Source organism: Pelodiscus sinensis, chromosome 1 (assembly GCF_049634645.1).
Source record: "Pelodiscus sinensis isolate JC-2024 chromosome 1, ASM4963464v1, whole genome shotgun sequence".
In the NCBI taxonomy this organism is placed as follows: Eukaryota; Metazoa; Chordata; order Testudines; family Trionychidae; genus Pelodiscus; species Pelodiscus sinensis.
Window position 1 is genome coordinate 92,612,590 of NC_134711.1, and position 26,135 is coordinate 92,638,724.

The window sequence follows — 26,135 nt, forward strand, 5'->3', positions numbered from 1 at the left end:
ACCACTGTGTGTGTGCCTCAGGGATACCTACCCAATAGCAGAAGCAGCTGTAGGGCTTTTAATAGTCATGGCCCCTATCAGGTCTCTATGGGTCTCTTACCTGCTCCCCGCCCTCCCTTTCTGATTACAAGGCACTTTTCAGGCTTTCATAGTAACACAATGAGCACCACATCCGTGGCTGTATTTTCCAGGTTGTCATCTTCTCTCCCTTATCATGGCTAGAAAACATATTGTTTTGATGAGAGTCACCAGGAGGCCCAGTTACATGGTCTTCCAAGCTGTTTCCCCCCTCAGTGTGTGAGCAAGTTTTCAGTCTTGAAATAAATGTCAGTGTATGTGTTCTTGTTGGGATTACATGAGGTTCTGGGGAGCAGGAACTATGAGAGTGGCAGGGGCATTAGATCATTGCCATGCTCTTTGACTAGAATCTGTTCCTGGTGCTGAATTATTCCCTGGGAACCAGACATTGATGTCAGCTAGATCCTTGAAAGAAGGAATTTCCCTGCCTCTTCCAGGACTGGTGTGTGTGTGTGTCAGTATGCTCAGATACACTATCAGTGTATCAAACTCCCGATGGAGAAGCTGATCTGCAAGACCCCAGTATTTGCTACTGCTCAGCGGCGGAACAATGCTGGTGTCTGAGGAGGTCACTGGGGTTGAAAGAAGGGGCCACAATACCTTACAGCTACATCTACACTGCTGGCTTTTTGCACAAGAACAGCCAGTCTTGTGCAAAAACTTGCAGAGCATCTACACTGCATGCATGTTCTTGTGCAAGTACATTTGCAGTAAAGCATCAGAACAGAGGGCTTCTTGCACAAGAGTTATTCCTCTCCCCACGAGGAATAAGCCCTCTTGCACAAGAGCACGTGCGCAAGAAGGCAGTTTGAACAGACAACAGAGGTTTCTTGCGCAAGAAATCCCTATGGCTAAAATGGCCACCAGAGCTTTCTTGCACAAGAGAGCATCCACACTGCCATGGATGCTCTTGTGCAAAAGCACAGCTCTTGCGCAAAAGCACATGGCAGTGTGAACACACTCTTGCACAATAATTTTTGCGCAGAAACTCTTGCGCAAAACAGTTCTTGCACAAGAAGCCTGCAGTGTAGATGTAGCCTACGTGCGCAGCTACAGAAGGACACTGTTTTCTTTGAGGTCCAATCCTGCAAGATTCAGCGCTACTCCTGGAGGTGCAGAGGTCCCTCATCTATTGCTTTCAGTGTTCAGCAGCCCTGGCAATTGCTAAGCACCTGGCAGGATGCAGCCCATTGTGAGAACACTGGCTGGTACTCAGGAACAATCATGCACTGGCTGGTGAGACATGAATGTGCGAGAAAAGATCACTTAAAACAGGGGTGGAGAAACTTGTTTGAGTTGGGGGACACTGACCCACAGGAAAATCAGTTGGGGTCCACACACAAGTGAAAAGCAAAAGAGAAAAACCAACCTCTCACTGACGTGGCCCCCGACTGAGAAGGGGCCAGATCCAGGCAAACCAGGGGCAGCATCTGGCCCCAGACCTGAGATTTCCCACCCGTGACTTAAAAGAACTGTTCCATATCTATTGCTGTGATTCTATGTTCCTCCCATTCAGAGAGTTGTAGCTTGCCCAATGCACAAACACTCATCTCCTTGGTGGAACATTGATTACTCAGTGTAAAAAGGAAGCCAAGGCGAAAAACCTCCAACGTATTTAGACATCTGACTCCCATTGATTTCAGTGGAGTTTAAGAAACTACCTATGTTTGAGGAACTGGGCCATGTGTTCACATTCGTTCCATCATGAAAGCCCCTTCCCCACAAATATGTGAGCACGCACATACCTCTCCCCCAATGGGAGACCCCAGACACACCATTCACCAACTAGAAACCCAGCTCTGCCACTAGATAGATCCTGCTCCAGAGTTAAAAAGGGAAGGGAAAGGAATTAATTTTTCATATCCCTTCATTCCTGGATGTTTTCTCCACTCTTCCTCCTCTACCCCTCAAGCCCTAGATTGTGTGTCTGCACAGTGAAAAGGATCCTTCTTCCATGTGTAAATCGGGATGTCAGTCCTTGGGGCTAATGGGGCATGGCTTGATGCCGGGACCCAGTTTGGAGTAGACTCAATAACACGGGCTGAGTTCAGAGGGTCAAGGCCAAAGCAGCAGGTTTTGCCAGTGCTGTGCTGTAGCATCAGGTTGGAGTCAAGGTCAATCAGCACACTAGTCTGGAGTCAAGGGAGTCAGCCAAAGTAGAGTTAGTGAAACAAAGGCAAGGTGAGGTGTCAAGAGTTGAGCAGAGGACCAGGAACTGAGGCAGGGTGAGGCATGAGACATGAAGCAGGGGACCAGGAACCAGGACCAGGCCTGAAGCCAGGTATCAGGAGCAGGGCTGGGGCCAGGAACCAGAAGCAAGGCAAGGTATCAGGAATGTACATCAGGGTCTGTTTGCCTCAGAAATCCAGGGCCCATTGGGTTCCACAGACAGCCTCCAGGTGTTTACCCGAGGCCTTGAATAGCATGCTTTTGCCAATCAGAGACTGTGGTAGGCTCTGCCAGTCAGGACCTCTGTGGGCAGGACATCCAGTGGAGTTTGAACCCACAAGATTCTTAGCTTGCAGTTCTTCACTTCACCAGGGCTGTTAGGGGTGGTATGGACATGGCCAGAAACATGGATCTTCACACAGAAGCTGTTAGAAGTGTCATAGGCATCACTACTGCTTCCTGGGCAACGTTTGCTGCTGCCCCTGTGTGAGCCTTTTGCCAGTGCATTGTGCTCTCTAAGGTTATGTCTACACTACAAAGTTAATTCGAACTAACGTCCGTTAGTTCGAATTAACTTTGATAGGCGCTACACTAGCACTCCTCTAGTTCGAATTTGAATCGAACTAGCGGAGCGCTTAGTTCGAACTAGGTAAACCTCATTCTACGAGGACTAAGCCTAATTCGAACTTACTAGTTCAAATTAAGGGGTGTGTAGCCCCTTAATTCGAACTAGTGGGAGGCTAGCCCTCCCCAGCTTTCCCTGGTGGCCACTCTGGCCAACACCAGGGAAACTCTATTGCCCCCCTCCCGGCCCCGGACCCCTTAAAGGGGCACGGGCTGGCTACGATGCCCGTGCCAGGTGCAAGCCTGCCAGCACCCAGCTAGCAGACCCTGCACCTGGCACAACTCGAGCCAGCCACCCGATGCCCCCCAGCCCTCCCCCTCTTCCCGGGACCAGGCTGGCAGCTCCTGGGAGCTTGCCCAGGACCGCAAGAGGTGGGCACCCGCCTGGGCTAGTGCGGACATCGTGGACCTCATCCACGACCTCCGCACTAGGCACAGGAAAGTGGCCATCTAGGGCAGGAGAGCTGCCAGCCTGGCCACCCAGGAGCAGGTTTGCATGAAAATCAAGGTGGTCCACTGAGACCCCCGACCCTGAGCCCTGAGCTTACAATGGCCATACTGGGTCAGACCAAAGGTCGATCTAGCCCAGTAGCCTGTCTGCCGACAGCAGCCAACCCTAGGGACCTTGGAGGGGATGGACCAAAGACAGTGACCAAGCCATTTGTCTCGTGCCATCCCTCTCCAGCCTTCCACAAACTTCGGGCAGGGACACCACTCCTACCCCCTGGCTAATACCACTCCATGGACCCAACCTCCATGAATTGATCTCACTTCTCTTTAAACTCTGTTCTAGTTGTAGCCTTCACAGCCTCCTGCAGCAAGGAGTTCCACAGGTTGACTCTTTGCTTTGTGAAGAACAACTTTCTGTTACTAGTTTGAAGCCTGCTACCCATTCCTTTCCTTTGGTGTCCTCTAGTCCTTCTATTATGGGAACTAATGAAGAACTTTTCTTTATGCACCCTCTCCACCCCACTCATGCTTTTATAGACCTCTATCCTATCCCCCCTCAGTCTCCTCTTTTCTAAGCTGAGAAGTCCCAGTCTCTTTAGCCTCTCTTCATACGGGACCTGTTCCAAACCTCTGATCATTTTAGTTGCCCTCCCCTCTCCCACCCTCTCTCTTTCCCTCTCCCACCTCCTTTTCCCAGTCTCCCCCAGTTTTGTTCAATAAAGAGAGATTCTATTTTTGACCATATGTTTTCTTTATTTTGTACATCAGGAAGGGGGGCTAGGGAAGGGTAAGTGGAAGGAGGTGAGGGAGGAATAGGGTACGAGCCCCCATTGGGGAGGACTGGGTTGGCTCTGTGGGCTTCTGGGGGTGGAAGCTCTCCTGCAGCCCCCCAATTTCCCCCTCTCCCCAGATGGCAGCCTGCAGCAAGTGCAGCCGGTCTGATGGCCGAGTGCTGTGATGTGCCCAGTGTGGGCACTCAGGGCACTCCAAGCCAGGACTGCTTTGCAAGCGGGGCACCCCTGAGAACTGTCTGTCCGGGGTGGGGGTCAGGTCCCTTTAAGCACAGCCCTCGGCTAGCCTGAGACAGCACCTCCACGCTCTAAGTCCTCATCTGATGCCCTGATGGCACTGCTTCCGGCCATCCTTAACCCCGGTTCAGGGTCCACTTAATGTGGACATGCTAGTTCAAATTAGGAAAACGCTAATTCGAACTAGTTTTTTAGTCTGGATGCGTTAGTTCGAATTAGCTAAGTTAGTTCGAATTAGCGCTGTAGTGTAGACATTCCCTAACTGGTTCCTGTTACTCTGTGTGGGTCTGTGCGGGGGTGAGTGGAGGGGTACAGAGGGGCAGGGTGGCCCGTAAGATCCTTGGCAAGCGTGGGCTGAAGAGCCTACTTCATTCAGCACCACGGACAGCACAGAATGTCCCGCTCACCCCCCCTAACCTGCCAGATCCCCTCCCAACAGGAGTCATGAGATTCCTCCCCCCCTCTCCCGCCCCCGGAGGCTCACTCTGTCTAACTGGGGCTCCTAGACTTGAAGGTCAGAAGGGACCATTGTGTTCATCCCTGCTTGTTTTGCTTCCTAAACAGCAAAAACTTTCATTTTGCAGCCCTTTGGTTCCTCTTTATGAATCACAATATGCAGAGTTGATGGAGCCAAATATGCAGCTGCTCTGAAGCTGCGGCTTAGATTTGGGTTATTTTTGCAGACAAATCCTCTTTTCTATCAGATTTGACATCAGACAATCCCTTCCATGCCCTCCCTTTCTTGCTCCCTGTGTCTTTCACTATCTCATTCTCTCTGTCAGCCTCTGCATTTTTCTGTCCCTCACCCCATCTCTTTCTCTGCATCTCTACCCTTCTCACCTCATTTTTATTTCTATTTTCCTATAACCATCTCTGCACATATACAATTTTCTGTTATCTCTTTAACCCTTTCAGTGCCTCTCTTCTTTCCCTTTTCCCATATTTATCTCCTTTTTATCTTTTCCCCTCCCTCTCTTTATTCTCTCTCCTCCTTCCCCTATTCCCTCCCTTCTCAGCTGCTCATTTGCAAGGAGTCCTGGGTTTATCAGAGAGCTGCCTCTATGCCTGGAGTCCTGCACAAAGAGTTCAGGCACAAAACGCCAACTGAAGGCCAATCTGGCATGGCACTCCTATGCTACATCTACACTGCCGCCCTATTTTGGGATACCAGAGATAACCCAAAATAGCTATTCCGCGTCTTTTGAGCATGTCCGTTATTTCAAAATATAACAGGCTCACTGTTCTGATGTCCCTGTAAACCTCATTACACGAGGAGTAAGGGACATTTCAGAATAGCAATTTATTTTGAAATAAGTGCTGTGCGGACAGTGCCAAATTTTGAAATAAGCTTTTTTGAAATTGACTTGAAATAAGCTATGCAATTTGCGTAGCTCAGATTGTGTAGCTTATTTTGAGCTCCGGGTGCAGTGTAGATGCACTCCTACAGTGAATGGGGCCTGGAACACTTAGCAGAAGCATTAACCATTTTTAAGGCCAAGCCCTTGCACCCCAATCAATCTAGTGTTGCACTTTGACGCTGACACCAGCCAATAATAGCACAATGAAGGATTCAAGAAGGGAAAAGACACAAGCACCTAGAGAGATGGTGGTGGTAGGTAGAGCCCTGCCTACGTACAAAAATTGTATCCACATCTATATCTGCAAAAAAGAGCCGTGGATACCCACAGATATAAAACAGATAACCACATCTTTGCAGGGTTCTAGATTCAAAATTTGTATATACATCTGCATCCATAGCTACAAAAATGAGCTGGAGATATCCACATCCACTGATGCAGATACCTGCAGATATAAAGCAGATGTCTGCGGATTTGCAGGACTCTAGTGGTAGGCACTATAGAAAAACCATAGATAGATTAGATTAGATCAACAGCATTCTTCTAGAGTTCTAATAACAGCTCTAATCCTCACTGAACAGCATTATAGTGTGCGCCTGTACATAACACATAGCATAGGAATGGGGGAGGATATTGCACAGATACTGACAGGAGCAGAAACAGCACCCATGGATCTGAACCATGCCAACCAAGAAGCCACAGAAATCTACTTCTGAGTCTCCTCTCCCCAGGGTTCTGCACCCAGAGTTCATTCCAGAGGGACACAGGGATCCAGTTCAGATTCTTACCCATTTGCTCCTTCCAGAGTCCATTCCAGGCTGCTCAGGAACCCAGGTCTGGTGTACCTTTCAAGACTTTCCAAACCCACATACATCCTAGAGTGGATCCTGGCCGGATGCCAGTAACTCTTATAGACTTCAGTGGTAGCTATTGGTATCCTGCAAGGGAAGAATTGGGTGTGAAGCTTTATGTGGCCTCCTGGAGAAAATTCTAATATGGGCTAACCAGATCACTTTGTCTGTGTTTCTCCACATTCAAAGGAGTATCAGGGGCATTTACACAAGCCCTTGCATCTCCCACACTCTGTCTGTCATCCTCTCCCTGGCGTTCAGTGGATTGTAACTCAGTCAGAGAGCTGAGCTCAGCATGGGATCCACACCACGTGCTTCTTTTCCCAACGAATCCAAAAGGGGGTGCTCTTCTCTGGCTTCTCCTTCTTCCTGGAATGGTTTCAATGCCCGGTATTCTGGTTCCTGTAAAGATGGGGCTGTCAGTGTTGCAATGCTGGTGACAGGTCCTTCCTCAGCCTTCTGGGGCCTCAGGGTAGTCAGCAGCAGAATGCTCCAGCAGGACCAAGGAGGAGGGGTGGGTGAATGGGTCTGGCAGGACAGCACAGCCAGACTATTCAACACCGGGATCTCGACAAGACAGGCTGCTTCCTCAAGAGCAGCTCAGAATCCACTTGTGGAAGTGATGGGTTTTCCCTGGGGGGAGCTGCTTTTAAAGGGAGCACTGTAAAGCTGGCTTTCTGATAAGTATTCCAAACCAATTTCCGAATCTGTGGGACTCCTAAACTTAAGCTAAGCTTGGAGATTGCTTCACAGTTTCTCAGTGTCAGGTGTGTCCATACCGGAGGCTTGGATACGGGCTCACCTCTAATTAAAAATAATAAAAAAAATCCATTTACTTTCTACCCTTGCTGTTTGCTTATTTTTTGCATTTCTTTTAGCTGGGAGGGTGAAGACAGAGTGGCCAATTTCACTTCTGATTCTAGGTTCCCTCCCCCTCCCTCTCTCCCTGCAAGGCAGTTAAATACAAGTGCAACTCTAAACAGACGAGTAGTCCCATTCTAGTAAACTAAACTGCAGGTTCCCCTTCCCTGCTTTCTAGCACTTTCATTCATAGTGATAATTAATATTGTTAATTAGCATTTCTCTAGCACCTTAATTCCAAGGATTACAGAGAGACCAAATACTACTACTTAACCTTCATAATGTCCCTGACAGCTCAAGATTTTATCCCCAGATTGGGAAACTGAGGCACAATGAGACTAAGGATCAGCCCTTCAACTGGTATAAATCCACACTGACTTCAGGGTAGCTACATCTTCTGAGACTCTGGCCCAATGTGACCATGTATTTAATGGTAAATTAAGGATTAGAACCCAGGAGCCCTAGTGCCTCATCCTCTGTGTTGGCCATTGGGCCTATTACCATTTCCTTGCTGTGTGCGGTGCACCAGTGGGGCTAAAGAGTCAGGGAATACAGGTGAGGGAAACATTTTCATGGGCTTCAAGGAAAATGCTGTGTGAGGAGTCAGAGCATGCACATGCTGGCATTGTCTTCTAGGGCCTACTCAGGAGCCCTGAGGGGTCAGCTAAGGGATGTCATCTCCATAGTCCTGGAGGCATCAATAAAGACTGAGGCTACGTCTAGACTGCAGGCTTCTTTTGGAAGAAGATTTTTTCAGAAGAGATCTTCCAAAAAAACTTCTTCTGAAAGAGAGCGTCCACACTGCAAAAGTGCATCGAAAAAGCCATCTGCTTTTTCGAAAGAGAGCGTCCAGACTGAATGGATGCTCTCTCGCGTGTAAAATGTGATTGCTATGGAAGAAATGGCCACCAGGGCACCAGTGCTTTTTCCTCTTTCCTCTTCTTGCGAAAGAACTTCCTCTTCACCATCCACACACGCCTGTTTACGAAACAGCTCTTTCGGAAGAAGGCTTCTTCCTCGTAGAAAGAGGATTACCAATAGCGCACAAAGCCCTCTGTTCTTTTGATTTTCTTGCGGGAGAACATGATTGCAGTGTGGACGTTCCTCAAGTTTTGTTGGAAAAACTCTGTAGTGTAGACATACCCTGGATAAAACCCCATGTCAAGGCTTTCATCTCCCATCTGGCACCACTCAGTCTGAAATCTGAATTATGCCCAGGCTCCTGGGAGAGGCCTCATATCATACCTGAACAGTCTCTCTGTCTTCATTTGTCCTGGATTAGACAGGGCAGAGAAGAGGAAGGGAGTGACCCTTCATCCAAGAGCACCGAGAACAGATCCAAATCATCCCCACTGTGCCTCTGCAGCAACAGTAGAGGAAAAAGAGAGATGTGCATGCACACACACACACACACACAGAGGCAAGCACAGATTTATCACTATTTACGTTCCTGCTTCTCCAAGGATTTCTGCTCACTAGCTCTGCTACGATCACAAAGATGAGACTGGCCGGCTGATGGATTCATTCGCATAACTGATCCAGCAGTGATGGTAACAGCGGCAATATGTGCACGCGTGTGTTGAGTCCAGACTATCTGCAGGAGAGTTACCAACCGTGTGCGAGTGTATGAGGGAGTTTGTAGAGTTTGGAGGATTGTGAAGGAGCTGGCAGCCAAGACAGAGTGCCAGCCTGCCAGCAGGGGGCACTCCAACATCACTACTTCCGCCTTCCCTCTCCCTCCTGCTGAGCTCTTGGTTGTGAGAGCAGGCAGGTTCCTAAAGCTGGCTCTCCCTTCCCAGGGCTTTAGCCCCTTTGTGTGGCTTGGATTTTGGGTTTGTGTATCTTCTTCAGGGTGAAGAGGTGGTGAACAGGGATCTTCCCAGTCCCAGGAGGGGGACTGCAAACCCACCTGACTTTCTGCGAGGATGAAGTAATACCAGACAACAGCCGGGGTATGAGAAAAATGTCTAGAAGACAGACTGTCACCCAGGCGCTCCCGCACACAATCTCAATTCATATACATATTCAGTCTCACTTCCCTGGCATGACAAATCAAGGCATCGCATTCCTAGACACACACGCATTGACAGACACACACGTTCTGAAGATGGATGCAGTAAATATGGAATCTTAGGGAGAGCCTTTCACCTTCGGGTTACCCACGCCCGTCTGGGAAACAGAATTGCTGGGGGGGGAGGCAAGGGGGATTGGACTGCTAAGCCTTTCTCTCCAAGGCGCCAGGATGCAAAGAACCCTATCGTTAGTATTAACACTTGGGCATCACAGAGATGGGTGCATACAAATATGAGCTGGATTCTGCTCCCCTTACTCACACTGCCCTTCCACTCACATGTGGGTCCATTAGTTTCTGCAGTGTGATTCATGGAGTAGGATGCTACTCAGTGAGAAAGGGTGGCAGAGTCTGGCACTAATGATTCAGATCTCACAACATCTCCGTGAGCTAGCTAATGGATAGTGAGAGCTCATTGGAGGGGTGAGGGAAGCAGCACAAACTTAATAGCACATTGCAACACTGTGCAGCCAGATAGACCAGGCAGTGAAGAATACGATAGCTGCCTGTAAGCAGAGAGAGAGAATTTAATAATTCTTTAGCACCTTCATTTTTAGTATCTGAAGGCACTGGACAAGTATTGAAATACTGCCTCACAGCACTCCTGACAGAAGTGAACTTTTTGCTGGATTCATCTTACACAATGGGAACCTGAACTGCAGCCTTGCTTGACCAACTTGCATGTGCTAAAGCACATAAGTCTTGACTAGAGTGGTAAAGGTACTAATTAGATTGAGTTATCTAACATGATCCACCAACTCACCTGTAAAACCAAGTCTAGACAAATAATAATATCTAGCTCTAATGTAATGTTTTGTAGAAGCGGATAAAGTGCTTCACAGCCTTTAACATACATCTCCTGCCAACATCCTTGGGAAATAAGGCAATGCTATTAGCCCTCTTTTATAGATGACAAACTGAGGCACACAGGGGATAAGTAACTTACGTAAGTTGACACAGGCAGCCTGTGGCAGAACAGGGAACTGAACCTGAATCTCCCATGTCTTATCTACTGATGTGTTGATTTCTTGGGGTTCCAGCCAGCCCTACATTGCTGTGATTCCTCCTCTCTCAAATCCCAAATGACTGAAGTGATCAGAGTAAGACAGAATCACCAGTGCCGCCATGGGCACTCTCTAGTTGTTCCCTTAGAACAGGAGTGGGGAACTGTTTTTGGGTCGCAATCCGCTGAACCACAGAAAAATCAGTCTGGAGCTGCACACAAGTGACTAACAAAAACAAATCTTCACTGACATGGCCCCCCACCTGAGAATGAGAAAGACACTCCCCACATTCCCCTTGCACCCCAGAGCATGGGGGGGCCTAGGCTAGTAGATTTTGTGTGCTCCAGCTCTGTGGGGGGATGGGAGAGAACTGGAGTGCCAGCGTGGGCTCCCCAATGCTGGGGGAAGTCCTGAGCCTCGGGGGCCAGATCCAGGCAAGCCAGGAGCCTCATCTAGCCCCCGGGCCTTAGGTTCCCCACCCTTGCCTTAGAAGTCTGGCCAAGTCCAACCCTTCTTAGCTTGTGATAGCTTCACATCACAACACGAGATGGACATTTTATAGCAGGTGTAAAATGACAGCAGAATGGTTAGATATATGTGGATGCAGATACAAATTTTATATCTAAACCCCTGCAAATTTGCAGATATCTGCTTTGTATCCATGGGTGTCTGCATCTGCAGATGTCAGTGTGGATATCTGTGGCTCAGTTTTGCAGATACAGATGCAGAAGTGGGCACAAATTTTGTATTCACTCAGGACTCTAAAGATGGTCTTTTAGTTAAGGCACTAGACCAGGGCTCAGACAAGATGGGTTGAATTTCCAGCTGTATCATGGACTTCCCTGGGCAAGTCACTTAATCTCTCAGGCGATGACTACACTGTTGTTTTTGTGCGGAAGAGGAAATGCAAATGAAGCGCTCATTTGCAAATCTCAGACTCTCATTTGCATATTCTCTTCCAATCCTTTTTGCGGAAGAGGTTTTTGCAAAGAAAACCGTAGTGTAGGTGGGGCCATTTTTCGGGAAAAAACCCTTTTGTGCAAGATCCTGTAAACCTCATTTTTTGAGGAATAAGGGATCTTGTGCAAAAGGGTTTTTCCCCCCCAACAAATAGCCCCATCTACAGTACAGTTGTTTTTGCAAAAACCTTTTCCGCAAAAAGGACTGGAAGAGAATATGCAAATGAGAGTGCGAGATTTGCAAATGAGCACGTCATTTGCATTTCCTCGTTCGCAAAAAACAGTGTGTAGACGTAGCCTCAGAGCCCCAGACCTCGATCTATAAAATGAGGATGATGATAATATATCTTTGACTGTCTTCTCTATCAAATCCTCAGGGCAGAGACTATCTTTTCCTGTGTGTTTGCACAGAGCCTACCACAATGAGGCCCCAATCTCCAGAGGGTGTCATAGATTCCAAGGTGAGAAGAGACCATTGTGATCATCTAGTTGGTCTCCTGAATGGCACAGGCCAGAGAATTTCCTCAGAATAATTCCTAGAGCAGAGCTTTCAGAAAAACAAGCAATCTCTATTGAAGAATTGTCATTGAGGGACAATCTAAATGAGCCTTTGGTAAGCTGTTCCAATAGTTAATTTCTCTCTCTGTTAAAAATGGTTGCATTATTTCCAGTCTGCATTTGTCTTGCTCCTGTTTCCAGCCACTGGATCATGTTCCACCTCTCTCTGCTAGACTAAAGACCTGGTTATTAAAAATTTGTTCCCTGTGCATTCACTGACAGACTGCCATCAAGTCACCCCTTAGCCTTCTCTTTATTAAGCTAAACAGACTGAGCTCTCTGAGTCTGTCACTACAAGGCACATTATAAAATCCTTTAGTCACTGCCATGACTCTTCTCTGAACCTTCCTCCATGTTTCAATAGCCTCAACATGTGGTCTCTAGAACTGGACACAGCATTCCAGCCACAGTCACACCAGTGCTAAATGCAGAGCTAAAGTAACCTCTCTTCTTCTACTGAAGGTGCTACTCTAATACAAATACAAACTTGATTTGTGAGTAGGCAGGGTGTCTTTTTAGTAGACAGGTGTTCCCTATTAAGAATGATGTTGATTGACTCATCTCTTGGCAACCTCAGCAAAAGCCAAGTATTCAAAGGGCTGCCGCTATAGAGACCAAACAATTTTCTTTTTCGCAGCCCATGAGATGCAGCTGGAATCCATTCCTGGTAGGCCCTGATATCCATTTCAGGTTCTCCTAGTCTTAGAGGCTGCATGCTGCCATGTCCATGTCACCCTCCTCTTCTGGGGGACGGCATCCTGTGCAGTAATGTGCTCAAAATGCCAAATTCTGATCACAGTTTCACTGGTGTACAACTGGGTGGAGTTACCTGAGGTTTATAACAATGCAATAAAGAGCAGAATCTTGCCCGTAGTATTTTGGATACCCTCTCGTGGCAATTCTAATTGTAACACTTTGGATAGGAAACTGTCTCGTGGACTACGCTACCCAAAATCCTTACCAGGAATCTGGGCATATCCTTTTGAGTTATAGTGGGGGAAATAAAAAATGCTATAGTAGCTAGCATCCAGAACCCTGTCTTTTCTTACCAAACCCCAGCTCTGTCTGAGATTTATAAACTACTGGAATTCTTCTGCAATTAACTATGGTCTGTTACCAGACAAAACTTCCGCAGATAATCAGTAAAATGCTAACAAATTCAGAGTGCACTGAAATGCAGTTTTGGTTTTCCTCTCTCTTCCGCAGGCTGCCCCCAGAAACCAGAACAGATGAGCCCTAGAAATTGAGTTCAGGAAAGATTGAAAGGAGGAAATAACAGGCGCAATGCACAGTATTTAAAATTATTTTTTTTTGCCTTTAGAGTTTGGCTAATTTATAATCTATAAAAGTCTCTGCATAATTGTGTCTTGATTAAAATGATATAATTAGGCGCTCTGGATCTCTCTCTCCTCTTCCTAAGATTATTTCTGTCTAATTGCTTTAATCTGTGTTTTCATGCACCCACTAGAAAATCAAAGCATGCTCCCGTGAGGACAAGAGTGAGAGGGAATAAAGCCTGCGACTCATTAAGCATGATGGAGAGAGGAAACTGCATCTAAATCACAAATACATTAACAAGGTGAAATAAATAAATGTAAAAAAATAGAAGATTTAAAATTAAAACTCAACACCTGCCTTAGATTTTAATATTAATTAAGGACCTACTGAATAGCAAATTGTTCCTCATTAAAGCCATCTTCCTGCCTTATCGATGGGGCGGAGATGGGGTCGGTTGGAAGATTAGATTCTCTTTATTTGAGGGTGCTTTGTGAGTCAAAGGACGTGTGCAAAAGTGTGACCCTTAGGGAGTCAGGGGTGAAGGACTCAACTGCTTGGAGATGGCAGAACAAGTGGAGGGGACTGGAGAGAGGAATTATGGGAAAAGGGCCAGGAGGCCCAATCCAATTCCCATTAACGGCAATGGCCAGGCTCCCTTTGACTTCAGTGGGAGTTGGATGAGATACTGGGTGACAGCACTGCATAGGGACTGCTGACAGGTGCCTGACGGATGGATGGTTAGATAGATAGTAATAGGTATCAAATTGATAGATAAATAAGCATGAGATAGGTAGGATGTAAGAAAGCATTGTAACAACCATAGGAGATAAGGTTTGGACTAAGAAGTAACAGAAAAATTATCATCCTTTAATCGGTTCCTGACCATATTTCCAGCTTGATTGGTCTCGTTATATTCTTGAGTCCTGAGACCAGAGGTGAGCAAATAAATGTTAAGAATATTTCATTCCACCAATTGAGCCTCATTACAGCATGCAGATCACAATTTGTATGTTATTTCAATTTTTTTCATTGGTTAGGTTGATTGCAAATATTCCACAGTTTAAACCTCTTTGCTGAGTTGTGTTTGGTCAGATAAGTCAGATGCTTTTGTTTCTGCTCTTTGATTGGCTGAAGGTGCAAGAAGCATTTCTGTGAAGGTCCTTGTGTGTGTGTACTGACATTTCAGTCTCCATGGTATTTACAACTGTAGCTACTCCGAGATTCCTGTTTTGCCAACATGTTTGCGAGCAAATTGGTATTGGTCAAACTCTTATGGGAAGGGCCTAGATATGGCCAAATGGATCCACAGAAAGTGTTGACTGAATAGCTGCAGAAAGGTGGGACCACTGGAAAGCCCCTTTGCACTGCATTCACCTGAATTTGGGGGTTCAACCAGATACTGGGGGATCCATCCTCCAAGCACTGAGCACTCTAGTCCCAACCCAACAAACCCACAAACTGTACCACCATTGACTTAAGTGGTACTGCCCCCATCCAGCAGCTGTCACCTCCATGTAGCAGTTGAAGGTTAATGTTGATAGAAAAAGGGAGGAACTCTTTGTGGTACCTGAGTTCATGATGGTCAGTTCAGCATCCCTATGGCCCTGCTCTAATTAAGTGGGGCCTGTGATCAAGTTACTGTCTTATAATGTCTCAATTTTAGGTTCTTTACAATATTTATCATCCTAAAGGTTAACCAGTGATATTCTATAAGCTAGAATTGTTAATAAAGGAGACAGATAAGTAAAATATTCATAGTTATTTGTTTTTATAATTTATGACACTGGCCTCTTTAGCTTTGGATATTTTTGCATAAATCTAATCCTAATAAATGCATTACCATCATTACTCTGTGCTAAGCACTTTCCATGCATGTAGGAAGGTTTTCTCTCCCCATTTTCTGACTGCACCTATAACTGTACTATAGAAATCTGTACAATTTTTCTTCTGGGATCTATATTTTTGTTAAACAAATGTGCCTTATTTAATATCTTAGCTTTCTCTCACTCAACACAGGTCAATCAATAGCCTAGAAAGGACACTGAAGCAATAAATGAGAGTCCAATCCTGCTGCCTTTGAAATGGATGGAAGGTTTGCAATTGATGTCAATGGGAACAGGACTGGATCCTTTTCCATTAGCTAGGGAAGAAGGTGGAAAGGGACCATGACTTTTCCATGTCCTAGTCTCCATCTCCCAGCTTTGCACTGGGAATTGAGGGTGCCCATGCTCCCCTCCCCTCTATCAACCTTCCTGGCTGGGATTATTTCCCTGTGATTCACTGTGAGCTCATTTGTTATTCTCTTTATAGTTCCATGTCAGGAGCTCTGGGTCAGTTCCTGAGGTGCCCATGTAAATGGAACAGGGGAAAGTGAGGAAAGATCTATAGGAAACGTTTCCATGAACAATAATAACACTTAGCACTTTGAAAAAGCTTTATAAACATTAACTAATTAACTCTCACAACCACTCTCTGAGGTGAGTATTATTAATAGCATGGGGAAGCTAAAATGTGAATACTCAGCCCAAGGCTGCAACTAAGCCAGTTGCAGAGGCAGGGTTATATAGCACAGGAGTTCCTAGTATCCCAGTCTCTACCACTATGCCGCATTCTTCTCTGACAGTCATCTGCATGGGTTGCCCAGTGCTCTTGAGTCCCCTACTCCCTCAGGTCATGAGAGGGTGGAAAGCTACTAAAAACGTCTACTGCTAACACACAGTGCTTCTCATTTCCTGCTCTCACAATCCTCTGTCCAGTTGTGGAAACTGAGGCACAGAGTGGTAAGGTGATTTAACCCAACACTACTCAGTGAGACACTGGCACTGCCATGATCTCCGGTGTCTTGGCTGCCAGTTTGGTATTGGATCCACCACACCATCCTGCCTCAAGTCAGTTTACTCCCGTGAGAAGGTGAAAAGCAGAGGCTTGGAAGGGACATGCTGTCTGTCTGTCTGTCCCCTCCTTCCCCCATTGCAACTGCGGGTTTTTCTTTTTTAATATGTATTTTGTCTCATTCCTGACGTGAGAGATTAAAACAGAAGAGATTAAAAGATTACCCAAAGTGGATGAGATGTGCTGTCTCTCTTCCTCTCGCTGGGGTAGAAATCTGGAAATCTTCACTCTCTCTCTTTCTGCCTCCCCCCATTCTTTCCCCACCCACCTCCTCTCGGCTCCCATTGATCTTTGAAGATCAAAAGGACTTTTGATTCAGAAGTGTTCAAGTCTGGCCATTGGTCTTGAAGGCCACTTTCTCATCCCTGTCCACCTGTCCCCTCAGGGGGTGATTGAAACATAGGGTACCTCTAAACTACATGGCTCCGTCGATGGAGCCATGTAGATTAGGCTGATCGTCAGAGGGAAATGAAGCCGCGATTTAAATAACCGCTGCTTCATTTAAATTTAAATGGCTGCCGCGCTGAGCTGACAAACAGCTGATCAGCTGTTTGTCAGCTCAGCGCGCTAGTCTGGACGCTCCCGCGCTGACCTGAAAGCCCTTTATCGACCTCCCAGTTATGCCTCGTAGGATGAGATTTACCGGGAAGGTCGATAAAGGGCTTTCATGTTGACAGGGGAGCGTCCAGACTGCCCCGATCTGCCGACAAACAGCTGATCGGCAGAGCGGGGCAGCCATTTAAATTTAAATGAAGCCGCGATTATTTAAATCGCGGCTTCATTTCCCTTTGTCGAACAAACAAATCTACATGGCTCCATCGACGGAGCCATGTAGTTTAGACGTACCCATAGTGTGCAGGTCAACAGGAGGTTGAAGTGGGATAGGATTGATGTGGAAAAGGTACGTGCCTGGGATAGGTGAAGCCACCATAATGATATCACAGCTGCTTTTGCATAGCTGCCCCCATGACTCCTTTTCTTCTCTTCCACAGGACACCCTCATTCTAATCTGTCCCCTCCAAGAAGGCTCTGAGGTGTGCCAGGAAGGATCAGAGGCAGCCTATGTCTCGCTGACTGCTCCAGTCCCACTCAGGAAGCAGAGTAAGAAAGAAAAGCCATGGATAGACTGAACATTGGGGCCAAACTCCTCTTTCACCCCAGCAGAGGGAGGAATGGACGAGGTCTGACTAGGGGAGCCATGAGTGGGAAGAAGATCGGACTGGAATGAACTGGATGTAGGATTCTTCTCGCTGTCCTGCAGGGCAGATGGGAGGGAGATGTCCCCTCAGGGTGATATTTCCCTCTATGCAGCTCAGACACATCTTTTAAGCAGTGGGTCTCTAGACTCAGATTCAAACATAGCAGAGAGAAGCTCCAATTCATTACCCAGAAGCTGGGGACAGAGAGTGGAACAATTCTATCTTCCCTTAGATGCAAAAAAGCACCTGCCTCCCATTATGCATATGTCACCCAGAGCCTCTTGTCCTGTTCAAAACCATGGTTCCATGCAGGGTCCACATTGCTCCCTCCCTGTGTTGGAGGTACACAATGCTCCTGGGAACACTTCTGAAAAGTGGGGGAGTGACACTATATGCGAAAGAAAATTTAGAATCAAATGAAGTAAAAATCTTAAATGAATCAACATGTTCCATAGAATCTCTATGGATAGTAATTCCCTGCTCTAATTACAATATAACAGTAGGGCTCTATTATCGACTACCTGACCAAGTCAGTAATAGTGACTGTGAAATGCTAAGGGAGATTAGAGAAGCTATCAAAATAAAGAACTCAATAATAGTGGGGGATTTCAACTATCCCCATATTGACTGGGTACACGTCACCTCAGGACGAGATGCAGAGACAAAATGTCTTGATACCTTAAATGACTGTTTCATGAAGCAGCTGGTACAGGAACCCACAAGGGGAGAGGCAATTCTCAATTTAGTCCTGAGTAGTAAAGAATTGACAGACACGTAGAAGAACATAAATTGTTGGGCAAGAGTCAACATAGTTTCTGTAAAGGGAAATCATGTCTTGCTAATCTATTAGAGTTTTTTGAGGGGGTCAACAAACATGTGAACAAGGGGGATCCAGTAGATATAGTGTACTTAGATTTCCAGAAAGCCTTTGACAAGGTCCCTCACCAAAGGCTCTTAGGGTATGTCTACACTACCCTCCTAGTTCGAACTAGGAGGGTAATGTAGGCATACCGCACTTGCAAATGAAGCCCGGGATTTGAATTTCCCGGGCTTCATTTGCATAAGCGGGGAGCCGCCATTTTTAAATCCCCGCTGCTTCGAACCCTGTGCAGCGCGGCTACACGGGGCTCGAACTAGGTAGTTCGGACTAGGTTCCTATTCCGAACTACCGTTACTCCTCGTGAAATGAGGTGTACCGGTAGTTCGGAATAGGCACCCTAGTCCGAACTACCTAGTTCAAGCCCCGTGTAGCCGCGCTGCACGGGGTTTGAAGCAGCAGGGATTTAAAAATGGCGGCTCCCCGCTTATGCAAATGAAGCCCGGGAAATTCAAATCCCGGGCTTCATTTGCAAGTGCGGTATGCCTACATTACCCCGCTAGTTCGAACTAGCGGGGTAGTGTAGACATACCCTTACATAAATTAAGATGTCATAGGATAAGAGGGAAGATCCTTTTGTCCCGTTATTGGATTTTGTGGGGAGCAGCCGGGTCACTGCTGCACCGATGGGGGGGTGTTCGCCCAAAACGTGGTACAAAGGGGGCCATGTGAGGTGTCAAACAAAAGCTTACTTGCTACTTATTCTGTATATGATCTTCATATATCTGTATAATGTCTGTGTGTGGAGTTATGAATATGTACTCTGTATGGAGACTGGAAGTTTCTCTGTTGTGGTTGAGCAATGGGCTCGGCCTATGGACATGCTAATTAGCAAGGCTCCAGGGACAATAGGTCTCTTAAGTATCCGAGACCCACCTATGAAGGAATCTAGGTGCCTGGTTAGAGACCACGTGACTGTCTCCAGCTTGAAAGAAGCCAGGAAGGAGGTATAAATAGGCCATGTGGCCCACTCCATCTTGGTCTCCAGATCTGTTCCTGACCTCAGATGCGGCCTCGCAGGGATTCACGAGCCTGCATCAAGAACTGGGAGATTCGATGCATGTAATGTAGGATACTTTAACAACCTTACTCTCATGCTTTTCTTTCTTGTAGTAATAAACCTTTGGATGTTAGATTCTAAAGGATTGGCTCAGTGTGATCTTGTGGGTAAGATCCAGAGTGTAAATTGACCTGGGATCTGTGGTTGGTTTCTTGGAACCAGACAGAACTTAGTCGGGGAAGGTAAGATTGGGCTCTAAAACCCCTCACCTGTGTATGAGGCCCGGGGCCATCTGGGGCACGGATATTGCTGGGGTGTCGGAGGGGTTTTGCTTGTGAGGCTTCAGGCAGGCAGCTGAAGTGCTCTGTGGGACTGGTTTGTGGCCTATTTGGGAAGATCTCCAGTCTGGGGGCTGTAAGGAGCCCCGAATTTGAGCAATTCACCCTGAGCAGACGCCCTCAGCGGTGCCCAGACCGGCCCGATCTGTCACACCTTTCATGGACTGAGAATTGGTTAAGACAGGAAACAAAGGGTAGGAATATATGGTAAATTTTCAGAATGGAGAGGGGTAAATAATGGTGTTCCCCAAGGGTCAGTCCTAGGACCAATCCTATTCAACTTATTCATAAATGATCTGGAGAAAGGGGTAAACAGTGAGGTGGCAAAGTTTGCAGAGGATACTAAACTGCTCAAGGTAGTTAAGACCAAAGCAGATTGTGAAGAACTTCAAAAAGATCTCACAAAACTAAGTGATTGGGCAACAGAATGGCAAATGAAATTTAATGTGGATAAATGTAAAGTAATGGACATTGGAAAAAATAACCCCAACTATACATAGAATATGATGGGGGCTAATTTAGCTACAACTAATCAGGAAAGAGATCTTGGAGTCATCGAGGATAGTTCTCTGAAGACATCCACACAGCGTGCAGTGGCAATCAAAAAAGCAAACAGGATGTTAGGAATCATTAAAAAGGGGATAGAGAATAAGACGGAGAATATCTTATTGCCCTTACATAAATCTATGGTAAGGCCACATCTTGAATACTGCATACAGATGAGGTCTCCTCATCTCAAAAAAGATATATGTTATCTGCTTGTTCTCATAATATAAGAACTAGGGGCCACCAAATGAAACTAATGGGCAGCAGGTTTAAAACAAATAAAAGGAAGTTCTTCTTCACACAGCGCATAGTCAATCTGTGGAACTCCTTGCTTGAGGAGGTTGTGAAGGCTAGGACTATAACAGGGTGTAAAAGAGAACTAGATAAATTCATGGAGGTTAAGTCCATTAATGGCTATTAGCCAGTATGGATAAGGAAATGTGTCCCTAGCTTCTGTTTGTCAGAGGGTGGAAATGGATGGCAGGAGAGAGATCGCTTGATTAGTACCTGTTCATTTACTCCCTCTGGGACGCCTGGCATTGGCCACTGTCGGCAGACAGGCTACTGGGCTGGATGGACCTTTGGTCTGACCCAGTATGGCCATTCTTATGTTCTTAACCTGACACCATTCTGCCCATTTCCTCTTGATTGGACAGGGGCTTGGTGTGGACTGAATTATGAGTCAGACTGGCTCAGATTGTTGCTAAAGGTAGTTTGGGCAATGCCAGCAATATCATGCCCACCCCTGGGAACTGATTTTTAAGAAGAGAACTCTCCAACTCGGCTCCCCTGTGAACTCCGGCTAGTCAGCGTTAGCAATCCTGTAGAAATGCCCAGGGCATGACTTTCAGTCTGCCGGCACTGACAACATGTTGCTGGAAAAGGCAACATATACATGTACAAGGCTGATAGTGCAGCACTTGGTACTGGCACTACGTCAAATGAACCCAATCACTCTGTTGTAGTACTGGCATTAAAATAGATCCAGGCTCTGTACACTGCAGCATAAGGCTACATTATCATCATCATATCATCATGAGTACTACTCAGCCCTAGACAGTGCTTTCCATCTCCTAAACGGTGCACACAGAGCAACTGGTTAACCGTGTAATATGAAACTGGCTTCTCCAGACAGGGCAGCTGGCAACAGAACCAGATACCAGTGCAATGGACAACAGGCCTTTCCCTTCCCCCTTTCTCTGCTTTCCCCACGCCAGAAGTCTCTGGAGTGAGGGCGGGAATGTCAGACCAAAAATAAAAATAAAAATCCCTTACACCAACTTTGTGTTTCTCCCTCACTCTTCCTCTTCAGCTCCCTGAGAGGGAGGTTCCAGAGAAAATACTGAACTAAAGGCCAGGGCCCAGAGAAAGCTGATTCATCCCCCGCCCAGGGCCAGTGGCTGGCTCCAAGCAGAGCTGTAAAATCAATCTGTCACTGCTCACCGCATTATAGATCAGTGGAGAGATTCTGACTGCAGCAAGAGGCTGAGCCTGGCCTTCTCTTGGATCCCTCCCTCTTTCTCAGGCAGAGCAGGGACTGTGAATGGAGCCCTGACAAGGGACAGAGGAATAGACAGAGGGAGGGAGGAAGAGAGCTCTGCTGGCATGGTGACTGGAATCCCTCCCAATATGACTCCTTCCCCAGCCACCAGGCAGAGTCCCCAGGGTGAACAGTCACTTTCCTCCCCTCCCTCTTCCCACTCATGGGGTCACACCTGGATCAAGAAGGGTGGGAAAGGTTGGGTGGGGGGAGATGGGTGAATGACTTCCTTCCCTCTTGCTTCATTAGGAAAGGCTGTCTGTGCTCTCCCCACCAAACACCCCAGGGGTGTTCTATGGAGCTACCTGAACCCTCCTTCTCCAGAGTGTCAGACACCCCCTTGTCTGCTCTGTGATCTTCTTCATAGTTTATTAATCTGAGTGCTGAGATCTTTCTGGAAGTGGATAGGAGAGTGAAGTTCTTGCTTGTTGAGTGGTGAGAGAGGGACTGTCTCTACTGCTGAGTTAGGCCAAATGTGTGGAAAATGCTCGGGTTTAGTCTTTTCAGCCACGGGATAATCCCCTAGGCACATTTCCAATGTTTGAACAAAGCTGTGGGGGAATTTGTGGCAAGGAGGAATTCTGCACTGGATGAGGGGATGGACCATCTGAGGTTTAATATGTCTTGTCCATTTATCCCTTGGATTCTCAAATGTGTGTATGTGTGCGCACTAGGTGGGTACTTTTCCTGCATAGGCAAGATAAATGTGTTTTCCTGAAACTTGAGTGTGTCTATGTGTGGTTTTGTGTGTGTGTGATATCATCATCCCATGAAGCTATTGACAATACAATATGTGTGAGTGGAACATAGATAGTTGGTTCCTCTTGTGCTGGTGCGCTTGTGTGTTTTGTGTAGGGGAGACACAATAGTTTTTCTGCAGTTGTTGCATATGTGCAGGTGAGGGCTGAGGCTAGTTTGCCTGCAGCTTTGAGAGTAAAGGAAAGGACTCATTTCTCTATACTAATTGCCTGTGTTTGTGTATGCAGAGAGATGGGATGGCTGGGTCCCATTTCAGTAGTGTTGCAGTCAGGCAGCCTGAGTGGTGCTCTGGCAACAGTGGTTCTGATTTTCTATTAGACACTGCTTAAAAGTGGTTGGCCCATAGCCCTCTTGGCTCTACACCCTGTGGAATTTTGAGCAAAAGTAAAAACTGTGTGTGGCGGGGGTCTTTGTCCCTTTTGCCCCCCAGCCCTCCATAATTATCTCCCGGGGGAGAGATGTGGGCAGTTACATCAAGTGCAAGTTTTGTGTTTGTAAGAGTTCCATTCTAGTCTACTTCCTGAATATGTGTGTGTGTGTGTGTGTGTGTGTGTGTGTGTGTGAGAGAGAGAGAGAGAGAGAGAGAGAGAGAGAGAGAGATGAGTAGTTTCCCAGAATCTGTTGTGTGTGTTTATATTTGTGCATAGCTGCTGGTTTCACTCCAGCTGCTGTTTGTGTGCATGTGTGTGAGTATTGGGAGAAGGAGATGTGAGCAGTTTCTATGCAGCTGTGTTTGAGGCATTTGGACCATTTCCCTTTGATTGTTGCACCTCTATATGTGTTTGGGGGAAGGACATGAGGAATTTCTTTGCAGCTGTGGTGTGTCTATGTCTCAGAGAGATGGACAGTTTTCTACAGCTGTGGTGTTTGTGACTGTGAAGACCTGAGCTATCTTCCTTTCAGCTGTTGCATACATCTGGCTGTGGGAGGGGGATTGCAGGCAGGAATTATTTCTCTACACCACTTGTGCATGTCTGTTTCTGTGCGAGATGTGGATATTTTCTCTGTAGCTATTGTGCTTGTGTAGATGGGGAATGACAGTGTCTCAGCAACCATTGCATGTGTGGAGTTGTATGAGAGGGGTGTAGTTCCCCAGCACCTGTTGCATGTGTGTGATGCTGTGTCCATGTCAGTAGTTTCCTAGCAGCTGTTGCATGTGTGTGATGCTGTATGTATGTGGGTAGTTCCCCAACAGCTGTGGCATGTATGTGATGCTGTGTGCATGTGGGCTGTTTCCTAGTAGCTGTTGCATGTATGTAATTTGAGGACACTGGGGTAGCTTTGTAGCAGCTGATGCATGTGTGTGATGCTGTGTGTATGTGGGTAGTTTCCCAGCAGCTGTGGCATGTGTGTGATTGTATGAAAGAAGGGGCTTGATTTCCAACAGCTGTGGCATGTGTGTGATTGTATGAAAGAAGGGGCTTGATTTCCAACAGCTGTGGCATGTGTGTGATTGTATGAAGGAAGGGGCTTGATTTCCAACAGCTGTGGCATGTGTGTGATTGTATGAAAGAAGGGGCTTGATTTCCAACAGCTGTGGCATGTGTGTGATTGTATGAAGGAAGGGGCTTGATTTCCAACAGCTGTGGCATGTGTGTGATTGTATGAAGGAAGGGGCTTGATTTCCAACAGCTGTGGCATGTGTGCGATTGTATGAAGGAAGGGGCATAGCTCCCCAGCAGCTGTGGCATGTGTGTGATTTAACATCTCTGAGGCCCAGCCCCTTACCTGTGTGCACCGGAGCTGTGGCTGGGGAGGCGGCACAGCCTGGGCGCGAGCTCCATGGGAGACAGACCTGCGCCTGTCCCAGCCTCCCCAGCGGGGAGCAGCAGCGGCGCCTCTGGTCCCAGAGCCCGAGCCGCCAAGCCTGGGCCGAATTAATCACGAGCGGTTTAAATGCCACTCCAGCCCCTTCTGCCTGCTGCTCCCGGTGATGCAGCTGCAGCGGCGGCGTATCCCCCGCCTGTCTCCGCCCGCCCCGGCTTCAGCCGCCGTCTGCGCCCGGCCGGGGGGTCGTGAGCCCGGCCGCTGGGCCTGGGGGCCATGAGGCAGCTGGGGGAGAGGGGAACCCACCGTGCAAAGGGGTGAGGCCGGGGGAGGGGGCCCTCGCGCACACACATACACTCACACACACACACACAGACGCGCGCGCGCGGCGGGAGCGCCAGCCCTTGCACTAGCGCTCGGAGCCAAGAGGGGTCCGTCTCCCCGCTGGATCAGCAGGTACGTGTCTCGGCCGTGGCGGTGCCTGCACCAAGGGGCTGGCTCTCCGGGTCGCCCCTCGTCTCCCAGCCAGCGCGGGGAGCGAAGGATCAAACCCGCCTCTGCATCTCGTCTCCCCACCTCTTCCCCCCAATCTTTCCTGTCTCTCTCCAGGGCTGTAGCTGTGTGTATGTAGCTGCTGGTGGGGTGGGGTGGGGGGATCAGGTGAAGGAAGAGCAGAGGCTCCGAGGGGCTGGCCGGCCAGATGAAGCACATGTGAAGAGGGGACAGGCGGGGTGGGGGGAGCGCGTTGCCTTGCATGCCAGTGCTCTGTGGCTAGGGGCGTTAATAGCTGCCGAGCCGGCGGCGTGCAGCGGGGGTCGGCTGGATTTCGCCGTTGCTACCCCTGCAGGAGCAGGAGGGGGTAGGTTTGAATGTTTTATGGCAACTATGCAAGAGGGAGATTGCCCGCCCCCGGTTCTCCTGCCTCTGGGGCTTTGCAAACTTTGGCGGGGGCTTTTGCAGCGGCAGGAGTGCGTGAGGAGTGGGGGTAGGTTTTGGGCGGGTGGGGAAAGTCAGGCTCCGGCTCGCTCTGCCTCCCCCATGCTGTGCTGGCAGGCTCGACTGGCTGCAGAAAGAAGCTCCCTGTGAACGTGGGATGTGCCTGCAGCCGGCCAGCGCCACAGGGGGCCAGCGGGGCGCCTGGATGTGCTGGGAGCAGGGTGCCCGCGCGCCGGTTTGTTCCACCCGGGAAAAGTGTGCCCACATTTGTATGCGTCAGCACCCCCTGCTTTTGGGGCCTGGGGTGAGGGGAGGAGAGTCGGAACGAGGGGGACCAGATGCCTCCCATTGTCATCCCAGGACAGACCATGGAGCCGGCCGGAGAGCAGCAGAGATTGGCTGGCGCTGCAGCAGCCGACATGCTCGGGAGGTGCTGTGCGTCGGCTTCTGTGCGCGCGTGTGGCTGGCGGGGCACATGTGTGTCAGCATGCATGGAGGCATGCGCGCGCAGGGCTGGGCACGCGAATGCACGCGTCCTTCTGGCGGGGCACGTGTGTGTGAGTGCACACGGGTCCCTGCTGCAGGCCGGGACCTGCGTGCACGTGGGGGTGGGACTTGGACGCGCTCAATGGTTCCGCGGCCACCCCTTCCCCCGCGAGGCAGGGCGCGGGGGCGGGGGTGGGTGGCCCAGAGCCAGAGGAGCGGGCGGAGGGGGACTGGTCCCACCCGTGTCTCAGGACCTCGGGGGGCTCGCCTGCAGCTGCGCTTTGTCACGCCCCGGGAGGGGGTGGGGTGGGAGCGCGGGGCCCCGAGCACTTTTGGGCGTGATGCTGCCGCCGCGGCGCTTCTCGCCCTCTCTTGTGCTGAGCAGCCCCCGCCCGCGTGGGTCCGGGGGAGGTGCAGCCTGCCGGCAGCGCTAATGCAACCGCCCAGGAACGCTTCATTTGCATGGCACATGCATTATTAATCTATTTAAATACCGCCGCCCCCTC

General features: G+C 48.4%; 1 protein-coding gene across 2 annotated transcripts in view; it reads left to right on the top strand.

Moving 5' to 3' along the window:
* The first annotated feature begins 24,509 nt into the window (after positions 1 to 24,509).
* The window catches only part of ELFN2 (extracellular leucine rich repeat and fibronectin type III domain containing 2), a 73,721-nt gene continuing 72,095 nt past the window's right edge, over positions 24,510 to 26,135 (top strand). The window contains exon 1 of one of the 2 annotated variants that reach the window (XM_075937482.1): positions 24,510 to 24,663. The gene's annotated coding sequence lies outside the window, so the exon portion shown is untranslated. Of the gene's footprint in view, positions 24,664 to 24,951; positions 25,067 to 26,135 lie in introns of those variants that run through there. The other variant, XM_075937489.1, reaches the window with a different exon arrangement.